The sequence below is a fragment of the Nicotiana tabacum genome, chromosome 20 (assembly GCF_000715075.1).
Source record: "Nicotiana tabacum cultivar K326 chromosome 20, ASM71507v2, whole genome shotgun sequence".
Classification (NCBI taxonomy): domain Eukaryota; kingdom Viridiplantae; phylum Streptophyta; class Magnoliopsida; order Solanales; family Solanaceae; genus Nicotiana; species Nicotiana tabacum.
In genome coordinates this window covers 59,621,890-59,630,723 of record NC_134099.1, presented here as the reverse complement: position 1 = coordinate 59,630,723, position 8,834 = coordinate 59,621,890, and the positions used below count along the sequence as shown (strand labels likewise).

Below are 8,834 nucleotides of genomic sequence, written 5' to 3'. Positions count from 1 at the left end.
GGAATTGATGAAAGAAACATATGAAGCTATGAATTGAAAGTGAAGTTGAGGTGCTAGTGCATATGGAACTGTTCTGAAAGCTTTTTGAGCTAGGATTTGGTTGGTTCTTTATGTAGTATCTTGGATACATTATTGTTGATGTTGTTCCTATTGTTTTGGTTCTGGTTTGATTTGGATGGAAGTGGAAATTTATAGGGGAAATACTATCCGATTTTCTATATGTGACCTATAGCCTAGAAGCATGTTTGTAGTCCTTCTATGGCATTAACTATGAAGTTTTACTGTCCTAATGTAGATTGAAGTATTTGGAAAGATATATTTTGAGTCGTTAAGTAAATTATAGATGTATGTTAAGGCTCACCCCTTTGTTCTTTTGGCATGATCTATGAATAAACGTAACCATAAAAATGTCCCTTCAAAAGGAATGCTATTTGTAAAATTAAAGCTAGTGAACCTCATTGTTTCATATTGATATATATATATATATATATATATATATATATATATATATATATATATATATATATATATATATATATATATATATATATATATTTCATTAAAAACGTCGTTCTTTGTTGGAATCACTTTCCGCCTTAATAGCCTTTGAACATTATGTCTTCTTATAATCCTTGTTGACTCTCGGACAATTGATACAGATACATTTACATAATGATAATCAGAGGATAACAACCTTGAATCACTCTGATCAAATCCATAAAGCCTTTCAAGTCATTGCTTGCATTGCACTTGTATATATGTATCTATGTTCTTAACGACAAGCGATAGTTGATCGGGTACATAACTTATATGTTTACTTCGCTGCATCTGGTTTTGACATTTACTGAGTCTTGTTAGGCCGGGTACGACCGAGTCCTCCTCGAGGTCGGGTACGTTATGATATGACATAAGACATTATCGAGTCCTATTAAGGCCAGGTACGATGAGTGTAGACATGTAATTTTTGACCCTCCCCAAGATTTTTCATATTTTAGCACGTAAATATTTAATTTAGGCCTAATATAACTATTTCAACTATTTTTGACTTCTTTACTTTATTTTCGTCATAAAAAATGGAAAATTACAAAAAAATACTTTAGTATGTATCTTTCATAATTCTTAAAACAAAAAAATAATAAATAAATACAAAAATAGTACCTTATTTTTATTTTTATATAATTTTGAAAATACAAAAAAAATATATAATAGTTTCATGTTAGCTTTTGCATTGTGTAATATTTTTATCTTATTTTAAAATGAGTCAATTAAGGTGTTGGATCACAATTTTAAGAGTTTTTGAACCCAGTTCTTGGCTTAATTCGGATTAGTCCATTAAGCTTAGGGACCCTTCTAGACTTTTCTTTGGAATAAAAACAAACAAAAGACCCTAAGGAGCTAATACACAAAAGACCTAGGGACTAATTGGCAAAATATACAAAAATACACCTAAACCTAGACTCTACTTATAAAGTAATCTTTAAAAAAAGCTGGAGAAAAAGAACGAAAAAAAAGCTAAAAAGATGCGCAACTTTACACCTTAAAAAGGGCCCCTCCCCTAAACCTTCTCCTCTTCATTCCAATTCCAACATAGAAGAGATATCAGTAGCAGTCCTATTCAAAAACCAGCTCCCCACCTTATACCAAACGACCTCTTCCCCACACACACCTCTTCAGCAGCGCCGCAACCCACCTCCAACCCTGCCGACAACCACCCCCCTCTTTGATTGTCCCGGACAGAATTTTGGAGGAAATAGATTGGGAAAGGAAAAGAGTTCCGTTTTCTTCTCTGATTTCTGTTCATATGGATCTGGATTGAGCGAGCTCGTCGCTGTTGGAGTTGCCGATCGAGGTTGTTGTTGGAGGTTTAAGTCCAAAATTCCGGTTGTAACTGTTGCTCTGCTTCAGTCCGTGCAATTGCCTCAATTTGACTAATCAGAGAACTCTAACTTCAGGTTTATCTTATTCTTCTCTTTAATATCAATTGTTCTCTATGTGTGGTAAGATACAAGGAGAGCCGTTCAAATTCGGAACATGAAATTCAACTAGTGATGAAGTTTAGTAATCTCTTGCTCTTTGATTGAAATAAGATTGTTGTTGGAATTTAGATTTCCTTGATACATAATTTTATTAAATCAGTTCGTGCTTTGCTTGATATCATATGCATTGAAATGGAGCTCCTATGATCAGTTGTATTAATGGATTAGCGTTTGATTAAAATTGACTAGCGTAATGGCTGAAGACGATGAGGAGTCGATGAGAAAGGAGGGGACTGAAGCTGCTCCTTTATGCTTTTGCTTTAGGGCGTTTGATTTATTTGGAAATAGGACATGAATCTTTCATCGATGCCAACCCGTAACCCATTTGTTAATTCGTTGGAGTAGGCTCGTGGAAAAGAAAAATGCTTTTGATATGTTAAGATATAGGCTGCCCAATATAGTTTCTTAATTGCATTCATGGAATTTTCGTTAAAATTTTAGTAATTAAACCTTCAACTCACGGCTACTACTAAAATTCGGGTGTGCATTTCATGTGACCCAAATCCAAATCTCAACAACGTTAAATAAAATGTGTCTCGGACTGCGGGTGCATTTCATATGGCGTGGTCCAAAGACGTGTTTCAGATGACGTTGAAATCTTCCTTAAAATAATTAAAAGCGGTTTTAAAATTAAAATGCACATATGTTTAAAAGTGTTTTAAAGTCAGATAATTAGGCCAATAATAACAGTTAAGCGACCATGCTAGAACCACGAAACTCGGGAATGCCTAACACCTTCTCTCGGGTTAACAGAATTCCTTACTCGGATTTCTGTGTTTGCGGACAGTAATACAGAGTCAATCTTTTCCTCGATTCGGGATTTGAACCGGTGACTTGGGACACCATAAATTATCCCAAATGGCGACTCTGAATCTTTAATTAAATTGATCCTGTTTCGATTGTCACTTTAAGTTGGAAAAAACTCCCTCATCTACACCCTTTTTCGGGGTGTAAGGTAAAAAGGAGGTGTGACAGCTTTGGCGACTCTGCTGGGATCGAACCCAAAATCTCTGGTTCAGGGCTAAATTTAAAATTTAAAATCAAATCTCATCCTAAGGGTGAAAATTTCAGAGCTAAATTCAACTTCCTAACGGTGAAACCTATGCTAAATCTTAGCATCTGAGGGAGGTATTAAACTAAGTCCCATTATTCAGGAGGGTCTTGAAAATTTCAAATTGAATCTTATCCTAGGCATGAAAACTTCAAAGCCAAACTTATATTTCATTAAGGTAGAGCCTATGCTAGATCATAGTCTAGTCTAGCTTCTTTTATTTTTGGCACGGTGTAATAAGGGGTTCAGTGAGCAGCAGCAACAACAACAACAACAGTGAAATCACAGCTCCATGGTAGTCCCAGCTACCAGACATTCCTGAACTACACTAATCTGATTCCTTTTTAGCCAAGGATATGTAGGCAACTTCGGAAGCAGGGTGCGGTCAAATCTTTCAAAAATGCTTCCCACGGAGTATTCAAACGGGCAAAAATCGCTCGTATCCGCTCACTTATCTTTGCACGAAAACTCTTCGTGTTTCCGGGCAAAGAGGGGCAGCTGTGAGCACGTGATTTTTTCCCTATATGTATTACTCCAACAGATTCAAAACAAAATAATTTATTTCAGTGTTTGCAGTTTTGTTGGATTTCTTGGCATTTTCTGTTAATTATTTGCATTTGTCTGTGCACGTTTATTTTATTTAATTCATGAAAAATACGAAAAATACGTTGCATCCGCATTTAGGATTTAATTTTATATTTTTAGATTAATTAGTAAATAAGTTTGTTTTATAAATAATGAAAATCACAAAAATAATTCATTTTGCATGTATACTTTTAATTTTGAATTGTATAGTTTTCTTTAAATTTAGGATTTAATTAATTATTGTAAATACCATGATGAGTGATTAATCTAATTGGGTAGGTTAATTTAGTTTAAAAAAATTTATTATTAATTTAGGTTTTATTTTAATTTTGAAAAGAAAAGAATTTTGAAATTGAAAAAAGAAGAAAAAGAAAGAAATGAAAGAAATCCAAATCTGGGCTCAAACCCAATTTAATCATCCCAGCCCAAATGGAAACTACCCAATACCCGGCCCAAACTACCCTAACCCGGTCCGGTTCCCCCCCCCCCACCAAAAAAAAATCAAACGACGTCGTTTCATGGGCAATAGATCAGGACCGTCGAGGTTTCTTGATCGAACGGTCCTGAAGCCCGGGTTATGTGATATTTAAGGGTCCAAACGTGCCCCTACCCCCCCTCTCATCTCTTTCACCCCTCTCACCATCCCCGTCGGAACCGCCAGCCAGAAATCGTCTCCGCCGGCAGTGGTGCTCCGATCGACCCCAAACTTACACCAAATACCTTCCTCCATCTCCACATCCCAGATCCGTACCCCTTTTCCCTCAAATCGAACCCCAACTGTTCGAAACCTCAAACCCTAACCGCCGCCCTAGAATTCCCAACCCCTGCCCGGCGGCGGAGCTCGAACACCACCCAAAATCTAGCCATGCAGCCATCACCATTCCCTTAACCCCAATCCACCACCATTTCTCCCCAAATCCTCACCAAACCAGGTCCAAATCAAATCTGAGAACAAAGAAGGAGACAATCTGGCAAAGCTGTCAAGTTTTCTATGAACGATGCGGCTCGAGACTAGTATTATTCATCTGTTCTCAAAGAGAACACGCGGGTAATACCAGTTTCGGGTCAAGTCGAAGTCGCCTGAGGTTGCCCAAGTTCTGTCCATGTGATTTCCTAGGTATTTCTGTTTTTGCCCTTTCATCTCCATCTTCCGTATACTCGCACCCTTCTGCTTCTTCTCTTTTCTGTCCGTTTTCTGTTCACCTGACCCTCTCATTTTCTTCTAAGTTTTCTTTACTTTAATTTATGAGTTTGAATGGGGTGAAGTATTAAAACTCGAATATTGGTTCCTTTGGTAACCTTTACAATTTTTCTTGTAGAAGTTCTCATGAATTCTTTTGTAACTTGTGCATATTGCCTGTTTTAGTTCTGGTTTGTGTTCCTAATCATATTTGGCTCTGGTTAAATTGTAGCTCATTGTTTTAATCTAAAAGGAGAGCTTAGTTTATTCAGGTAATTTTGTTCTCCTAATTTCAAAATGAGCTTTTGATATTGTTTGGGCTTTGGGGTCGTTTTTGAATCTTTCATAGGGGCCTGTTAAGTGTTGGGTCAAACTTGATCCATGAACACTTCAAATTGGGTTAATCTGACCCATATAATTTGCTGAAGTTAATTTCAGGGGTTGTGGGGGGTAGTTTAGGAAATTGGCTTAGGGAATCTTTGGTGTAACTGCATTAGGAAGCTTCTAGGAAGCTGGGGGTTGGGGTTATTCTGAAGTTCTGAATTTTAAAAGAAGGATATCCAAGCAAAAACAAAAATTTCTGAAGGTTTGAAATGCAATTGTGAATTTATTAAAGCTTCCCTACTAACTTGCCTATAATGGCATAAGTTACTTGCAACTCAAGGGGATTTTCTTTTGGAGAGCTAGAATTCTAGAAAATAAAAGACGGACAAAATTGCTACTGTTTCATTAATTTCTTTATTGATTTTTGAAATTTTCCAGTTCTGAAATACTTTCTGTTTCATTTGAGATTGAGTATGAATTCATTTGGGATTTAAAACTGCTACGAAGTTGGGTCCTGGGGTCCGTTTTGTACCACTTGGTTTGAGTTGGTTTTCTGCTGATTTTCTTGGATCTGGGAGCTGTGTTATTAGCTGCTAGCTACTGATCCTGCTTTGCTTTGGATTCTTTCTTATTTCCAGGTACACACTAAGAGGCTTTGCTGTTTTTGAAGTTGGATTTGGAAGTTGAAAACGAAAGCAATAGTCTGAAATGTAGTATCAATTTGCCTTCGACTTTTCTGTATTGCTTTGGAGTATTATGTTTATTTTATCAGCTTGTTGTTATGGATTAATCGATTCAGATCTGTTTTGAGTTAGGGACTTTGTTATTTTAATTGATTGGGAAATGTCATGAAGTTTGAGAGAAAGTAGCTTGTCCGACTGAATCAATAGCTTAGCATTTGCACTCATTTGTGGTTTTATATAGTGTGTACTGTAATGCTTTTGGGTTGAATGGGGTATGGCTGTATGGGATTCATTGGACTAGCTATGAGTCATACACTTATCAACTCATTTATTCATGTTGTTAGTCAAATGAATCTGGTTTCATTTATATTTCCCTTTAATGTGTGTTCTGGATTTGCTTCTTCACTCTTCTTTAGATCTAGTTTAAATTGATTTCAGGTTTAGTTTAGTTTTTTTTTTTAGAATCTAAGTCTTGCATCATAGTCTTTTATCACATTGCCTTTTAGAATTCAAGTGAAACATTTGTGTTCTTGAAGAACTACGATTCAAACAATGAGTTAAGGTTTGACAAGTTACCAAATTTACTAAGATATGTAAGGTTTTCATGGGCGTTGGCAAGATCACAGTCAGGGTTCGAACTTCATGCAATAAGCTGTTGATTTATCTTAATTGAAACCAAGGTGTCGATTTTTATTCTTGTTCAATGTTCAGTTTCTCTTTCCCAGAAAAGTAATGATCATTTGGGGTATTGTTGCAAGCCATTTTGACTTGTTATTATGCGTTATTGAAGACTCGATATAAAGTCTTGCACTCGTTGATGTAAAGCTACAAAGATCTGGGCCCTACTGGGCCAATGCTCATTTTTCAAATAAAGAGGCCATATGAGTCTAAGGCAGACTCAGGCCCAAATCACGTTAGAGATTTAGAAATTCAGCTTTAGTTAACTTATTTAAATAATCAGTGATTCACAAAATGAAATGTTAGTTTAATTACGAGTCCCATGTACTTTCAGCTGATGGATATCTAATGGTTTGTTGATTCATGAACATTGGGCTTTAAGCCGGGCCCAAGCAAGGTCTTTAAATAATCAGCCCCCTTCTTTTAAAAGGTATTTTTAGCTAATTTGGGCCATAGTACAATCATAACTCTCTTAGTGTTTTAGATAATTAAGTTCTTTAATTGGTGGAAGTGAGTCATACTAGATAACACAAACGACTTATGGTCCTCCAAAGTTTAGTTCGAATTACCTTTTAAAGTTGGAATTAAGGGGTCGTGCCAAATAAAATCTTAAAATACATGGCCCTCACTTAGTTAATATTTTAATCCTTAGAATTCGAGGCGTGTCATTTAGCGAATTTTCCATGGCCCTCGTAAAGTTAAAAACGCGTAGTTGCTTTAGGCGCGTTATTTTAATAATATTACTTTCCTAAACTCAGGTGTGCATTTCATGTGACCCAAATTCAAATCTCAACAACGTTAAATAAAATGTGTCGTGGACCGCGGGTGCATTTCATGTGGCGTGGTACAAAGACGTGTTTTAAATAACGTTGAATCTTCTCAAAAAATAATTAAAAAGCGGCTAATAATTTAAATTTATACCATAGGCTAAAACATGTATTAAAATCAGATAATATGCCAATTGTAATAGTTTAAGAGACCTTGCTAGAACCACGGAATCCGGGGGTGCCTAACACCTTCCCTCGGGTTAACAGAATTCCATACTCAGAATTTCTGGTTCGCAGACTTCAAAAGGAAAGTTGAATTTTCCTCGATTTGGGATTTTTAAAATAAATCGGTGACTTGGGACACCAAAAACAAACCATCCCAAGTGGCGACTCTGAACAAAAATGAATAATTAATCTCATTTCGAATAATGTCACTTAAAGTGGAAAAACTCCCTTGTACTACCTTCGGGTGTGTAAAAAGGGAGGTGTGACAGCTCTGGCGACTCCGCTGGGGATCGAACCCAGAATCTCTGGTTCAGGGTTCAAGAATTCAAGCTTAGAATAAATGTTATGATTGGCTTTATCCATTATCTGATTTTGTTACATGATTTAGGCCTAATGTGTTAATTGATTGCTTTTACCGCTTTGATATTCCGTGAACTGTATATAAACTGTTGCGAAATCCCTCTTCTCTCTAAGTCTTCTAAATCATGAAGAAGTGTGCACTTCGTGTGACTTCTTTTCTGTTAGAGTCATATTCCAAATTTAGAACGAGGTTCGGACAAGTTGCAAAGCCGGTGAAGCTTCTGTATTCCCGGTACGCTGCCCCCCTCGGCTCGAGCTGTCCGCTCGGGTAAGCCAGGTCTAGAACAAATAAACTCAGGTTTTTAAACCTAGTATAACAATACCTCATGCCGGATCCCTAGTAGGAACGTTTGTTTGCATCACGTGCATTTGTCTTTGGGACTCAACACAGGGGTTGGGTCCGTCTAGGACAGGTGCACCCGAAACAAAAGACCATCCTGATGCATCATACTTGCTACTTGTGCATTTATTTGCTTCGGACATGCATGCTGACCGGCTTATGAATATTGGGAAAAGTTGAGGAAATAGAAATAGCAGTATGAGGGTTAAAGAGAGTTAATCGCCTCTTCTGAAAAAAGAAACCAATGTCCAAACAGTGTCGAAACTCTGCCGAATTTTTGAGAAAATAACAACAAAAAAAAGAGAGGAAAAACAAAAGTTGGTGTTTTCAAAAATAGTTTTATTTGCCAATGAAATGAGAAAAAACAGTCTTGTTTTTAAATAAAAAGTAGTTTGTTTTATTTGCCCGAACTACGCTAGTTTGATTCTCACAAGGTATGGGATACGTAGGCAACACCCATAGGGTCCAACTTCCTCTTTGCGAAAGTAGCCAAAAGAACAAAAAATTTGCTTTAATTTGAAAATAATTAGGGTGATGCCATTATTGTCAGAAATAGTTGAATGTCCCTAAAAGGGCACCGGAAGGCTGTTTTTGCAAGAACAACC

General features: G+C 36.7%; 1 long non-coding RNA gene across 1 annotated transcript; it reads left to right on the top strand.

Annotated features, from left to right (window-relative positions):
• The first annotated feature begins 1,638 nt into the window (after positions 1-1,638).
• LOC142174837 (uncharacterized) lies at positions 1,639-6,095 on the top strand. The gene is made up of 2 exons (XR_012703916.1): positions 1,639-1,952; positions 5,815-6,095. It is a non-coding gene; the product is annotated as an uncharacterized LOC142174837 (long non-coding RNA).
• The last annotated feature ends 2,739 nt before the right edge of the window (positions 6,096-8,834 follow it).